Source organism: Hypanus sabinus, chromosome 18 (assembly GCF_030144855.1).
Source record: "Hypanus sabinus isolate sHypSab1 chromosome 18, sHypSab1.hap1, whole genome shotgun sequence".
NCBI classification, from domain to species: domain Eukaryota; kingdom Metazoa; phylum Chordata; class Chondrichthyes; order Myliobatiformes; family Dasyatidae; genus Hypanus; species Hypanus sabinus.
The window spans coordinates 18,956,247-18,962,068 of NC_082723.1; positions in this window are offsets into that span (position 1 = coordinate 18,956,247).

The following is a 5,822-nucleotide window of genomic DNA, read 5'->3' on the forward strand; positions in this document are numbered from 1 at the left end:
TGATCTAGTCATTTTTGTCTATATACATACAGTAAATGAATTTTGGCTGCATTTCCTGGATTAGAAGGAGGGGTACTAAAATTCACTTTTTATCTACACCTGTAAGAAACTCTCCTGCGAACACAAGGAGGTCATGTGCAGCACTGTTGAATTCTATCATAGACCTGGTTATGTGCTTTCTGCTTGCTGAGTGTGCTTCTGAATGTTTGCCCTGTAGCAAATGATGTGGCATGTATATGCATAGGGAGCAGCAAGCCATGGGCAGTGAGGAGCACGAGACTCAACTGAGAACATCAGTGCAAAGTGCTGCTATGCCTGTGCGACTTGCAAATCACATGGGTCACCAACCAGGGGGTTGGTGAATTAGTCAAGTGGCTCAGGCCAACTCCTGCTAATGGATTTAAGCAGGTGTTGATGTGTTGGTTAAATAGCTGAAATCTGCTTTGTTAAATAACTCAAGTTCAAAGTGTCAATCTCTGCTACTTTTTCCTCTAAACTTATGTTTAGCTGTCACGCTGTTTCCCGTTCCAATATCCAACGTCCCCACGGCACTTTGGATTTCTTGTCAACTCCCACTCTCCCCACCCCCCAACATCCTCTCAACTCATTCATCACCTTAATACTGCCCAAACCCAATCATCATCACAGACCTCGCAACCTACATTTTTCTTTTCCAGACAAGCACGGCCTCAGCCCACGTTTTTGGTGGCAATTATGGTGAACTTATTAATAGCCTGGTCAGTGTGAAATATCTAAGAGTCTGATTTCATCAAGACCTGCGTGGAGAGGTGTGTGCCTTTCAGAACTTGTCAAGTTTTCCCAAACCAGTAGCCCTGGATGAACCAGGAGATCCACAAGCTGCTGAGGGTTAGACTGTAGCGTTCAAGGCCTGTGATCCAGAAACCTACAAGATGCCCAGGTATGACCTACTGTGGGCTATTGTAAGAGTGGGAAGGCAATTCTGTGTGAAGTCAGAGACACAATGGTTTGCATTCCATTACTTCCTATAAGAAACCTACAGCATAAATGTTGGTAGTACTTCTCTTCCTAATGATCACAGAATGATGCTTCACTTCCTGATGAGCTCAACATCTTTTATGCACACTTTCAAATAATAATACTACGCCTGTGTGAATCCCCACAGTATCCAGTAACCCTGTGATCTCTGCTTCAGATGCTGGTCTGAGAATATCCTTCAAGGGAGTGAATTCTCGCAAGACATCAGACCCTTAGGTATACCTGGCCAGGTACTGAAAATCTTTGCTGACCAATTAGCTGGAGTGTTCAGGGGCATCTTCAACCTCTTACTGCTAAGGTCTGAGGCTCCCACCTTCTTAAAAAAGACACCAGTCATACTGGTGTCCAAGAAGAGCAGGGTGAGCTGCCTCAATGACTATCTCTCAGTAGCACTAACATCTACGGTGATTAAATGTTTTGGGATGATGGTTATGGCTAGAATTAACCCTGCCTAAGTAAGGACCTGTACCTGCTGCGACTTGTCTATCGCCACAACAGGTCTACAGCAGATGCAAACTCACTGGCTCTCCACTCTGCTTTAGACCACCCAGAAAAGAGTTAAACATACAATATGTCATGCTGCTATTGAATTATCACAGCCAGGTGATTACACCGTCACCCCCCTCAATACTCATCATAAAGCTCCAAAACCTGGTTCTCTGTAAGTCCCTCTGCAACTGAATACTCAACTTTAATGTCAGGAGACCATATCAGTGTGGGTCAGAAATAACATCTCCTCCTTCACTGATAATTAACACTGGCACACCCTCAAGGATGTGTGCTTAACCCACTGCTCTACTCTCTCTACACACATGGCTGTGTGGCTAAGCTTAAATACATCTATAAATTCGCAAATGACACTATAGTAAAGTCTCAGATGGTGACGAAGAGGCATACGGGGTGTGAAAGATCAGCTGGTTGAGTGGTGTTGCAACAACAAACCTTCCACTCAGAATCAGCAAGACCAAGGAGCTGACTGTGGGCGCAGGAAAGAGCAAGTTGGGAGGACACACTTCAATCCTCATTGATGGGTGAGGAGCTTCAAGTTCCTGGGCATCAACATTTTGAAAGATCTTTTGGAAGATGCCCAACACATCGATGCAACCATGAAGAAAGCAAACCAATAGCTCTAGGATCTTGAGGGGGCAAACACACTTTCAAATTTTGATGAATGTACAGTGGCAAATATTTTGATTGGTAAGGAAGCTCCAATGCTCAGGATTGCAAAAAGCTGAGGGAGTAGTAAACTCATTCAGATTTATTATGGGAACACCCCTCCTCTCATCAAGGGTGTCTTCAAGAGGTAGTGCCTCAAGAAGGTGGCATTGATCACTAAGGAATCTTACCTCCAACGCATGCCATATTCTCATTACTACCATCGGAGGAGGTACAGGAGCCTGAAGCGCCACAACAACTAGAGGACAGGTTCTTTCCCCCTGCCATCAGATTTCTGAACTGTCCATGAACCCTACCTTGTTCTTCCTTTTTTCTTGCATTATTTATTTTGTAATTTACACACAGTGGACAGTCTATTAGGTACACTTGTACATCAGCTCATTAATGTACATATCTAATCAGCCAATCATGTAGCAGCAATTCAGTGCATAAAGCATGCAGACATGGTCAAGAGGTTCAGTTGTTGTTCAGACCAAACATCAGAATGGAGAAGAAATGTCATCTAAGTGACTTTGACTGTGGAATGATTGCTGATCATTAGCCTAACCTCAGCGGCCGGGAAAAGGTTGGATGGAGTCCATTATTAAGGACTAGGTTTCGGGTACTTAGAGACTAATGATAAAATAAGTCAGCATGCTTAAAAAGAAATCTTGCCTGACAAATCTGTTAGAATTCTTCAAGGAAATAACAAGCAGGCTGGACAATGGAGAGGCAGTGGATGTCACTTACTTAGATTTTCAGAAGGCATTTGATGAAGTGCTTCACATGAGGCTGCTTAAGATAAAATCCTGTAGTACTACAGGAAAGATACTGGCATGGATAGAGGAATGGCTGACTGGCAGGAGGCAGGGAGTGGGAATAAATGGGGCTTTTTCTGGTTGGCTGCCAGTGGTGTTCCTCAGGGGTCAGTATTGCGACCACTACTTTTTACATTGTTTGTCAATGATTTAGATAGTGGAATTGATGGCTTTGTGGCAAAATTTGTGGATGATACAAAGATAGATAGGGGTAGGTAGTGCTGAGGAAGCAATGCAATTGCAGCAGGACTTAGACAAATTGGAAGAATGGGCAAAAAAGTGGCAGATGGAATACAGTGTTGGGAAATGTACAGTAATACATTTTGGTAAAAGGAACAATAGTGTGGACTATTATCTAAATGGAGAAAGAACACAAACATCAAAGCTGCAAAGGAACTTAGTCCTCATGCAAGACTCCCAGAAGATTAATTCACATGTTGAGTCTGTGGTAAAGAAGCCAAATGTTATATTGGCATTTGTTTCAAGGGGAATAAAATATAAAAACAAGGAGATGATGTGAGGCTTTATAAGACACTAAACAGGCTGCATTTAGAGTATTGTCAACAGTTTTGGGCCCCTTATCTCAGAAAGGATGTGTTGTCAATGGAGAGGGTCTAGAGGAGGTTCATGAGGATGATTCCAGGAATGAAGGGGGTTAACACATGAGGAGCATTCAGCAGCTTTGGGCCTGTACTCACTGGAATTTAGAAGGATGAGTGGGGATCTCACTGATACCTACTGAGTGTCGAAAGGACTAGATAAGATGGATGTGGAGAGGATGTTCCCTCCGGTGGGGGCATCCAGAACTAGAGGGCACAGCCTCAAAATTGAGGGGTGACCTTTTAGAACAGAAATAAGGAGGATTTTTTTTCGCAAAAACGTGGTGATCTGTGGAAAGCTCTGCCACAGACTGTGGTAGAGGCCAAGACTGTGGGTATATTTAAAGCAGAAGTTGATAGTTTCCTGATTGGTCAGAACATCAAGGGATATGGTGAGAGGGCAGGTGTATGGGGTTGAATGGGATCCAAGATCAGAAATGATGAAATGGTGGAGCGGACTCGATGGGTTGAAAGGCCCAGTTCTGCTCCTTTGTCTTACGGTCTTGGTGCTATACGGGGTGGTTTGACTATCAGAGAAGCTGCCGATCTCCTGGGATTTTTACACACAACAGTCTCTCGAGTTTACAGAGAATGATGCGTAGAACGGTAAGCACAGTTCTGTGGGCAAAAATGTCTTGTTAATGAGAGATGTCAGAGGAGAATGGTCAGACTGCTTCAAGCTGACAGGAAGACAACAGTAACTCAAATTACAAGAGTCTTGTGCGGAAGAGCATCTCTGAGCGCACAACATGTGAACCTTGAAGTGGAAGTCCACAAACATACATTCAGTGGCCACTTTATTAGTTACCTCCTGTACCTAAAAAAGTGAGCACTGAGTGTATTGTTTAACTTATAGTTAGTTTTATCTCTTAACTGTGTGCTGTACTAAAACAACAAATTATATAAATAAGTGATTATAAACCTGATTCTGATTTCTGCATGACATCTTGCTTCATTATAAACTAATTGATTGAGATATTTATGAGGAATAAACCAACCACTCCTTTATTGCTGCCAGGATGGTAAAAGTTAAAAATTGTATGTGTGATCTTACCTTTAATTGTTCCCACATTCCCATACCTGTACCATGTGTTGTTCATGATCACAATTATTTCAGCTTTTCTGAAAATTTAATCTTGATGTTGAATGTTGTTGAGCACACTCAACAGAGTACTTTCAAAGATATTACATTATTAAAGTGAAAGTAACAGCCACATCCTTCTTTCTGCTACTTCTGCACAGTCCTTTGCAAGAGGAAGGAGATAAACTTCTTTTAATAGTCATAAAGAAGGCAAGACTGTGGCTATACTTTATTAGGAGTTTGAGGCAATGTGGCATGTCAACAAATACGCTAAAAAACTTATATAGTTGTACCGTGGAGAGCATTCTGACAGGCTGCATCACTGTCTGGTATGGAGGGGCTACCGCACAGTACCAAAAGAAGCTACAGAAGGTTGTAAATCTAGTTAGCTCCATCTTGGGCACTAGCCGACAAAGTACCCAGGACATCGTTAGGAAGCAGTGTCTCAGAAAGGCAGCATCCATTATTAAAGACCTCCAGTACCCAGGGCATGCACTTTTCTCACTGTTACCATCAGGTAGGAGATACAGAAGCCTGAAGGCACACACTCAGCGATTCAGGAACAGCATCTTCCCCTCTGCCATCCGATTCCTAAATGAACTTTGAAGCTTTGGACACTGCCTCACTTTTTCAATATATAGTATATCTGTTTTTGCACATTTTTAAATAACCTATTCAATATATGTAATTGATTTACTTGTTTATTTATTATTATAGTTTATTTTATTTATTTATTTTTTCTCTCACTGCTAGATTATGCTTTGCATTTAACTGCTGCTGCTAAGTTAACAAATTTCACGTCATATGCTGGTGATAATAAACCTGATTCTGATCATTTAATTGATAAATTATAGTAATCTTTTACTAATATAATTTTCAACATGCATTTACATTGGTTAACATATATGTTTGCGTGCAGACACTGTATGACTTACAGTGCATTTGCTGCTGACACATTGCTGATAACACAATTCACCTGAGGCATTGTATGCCAATGGATGAAATAGCTTTGACTGAACCTCCAATAGCTGCATAAACTCATACAGTGGAGATGCCATGCAGTTCCATCAGAAACAGAATAAGAATCAGATTTATTAAATGATATGAAAGTCAATAATTTACATGCTGCATTCAGTCCAGAGGCCGCTTTAT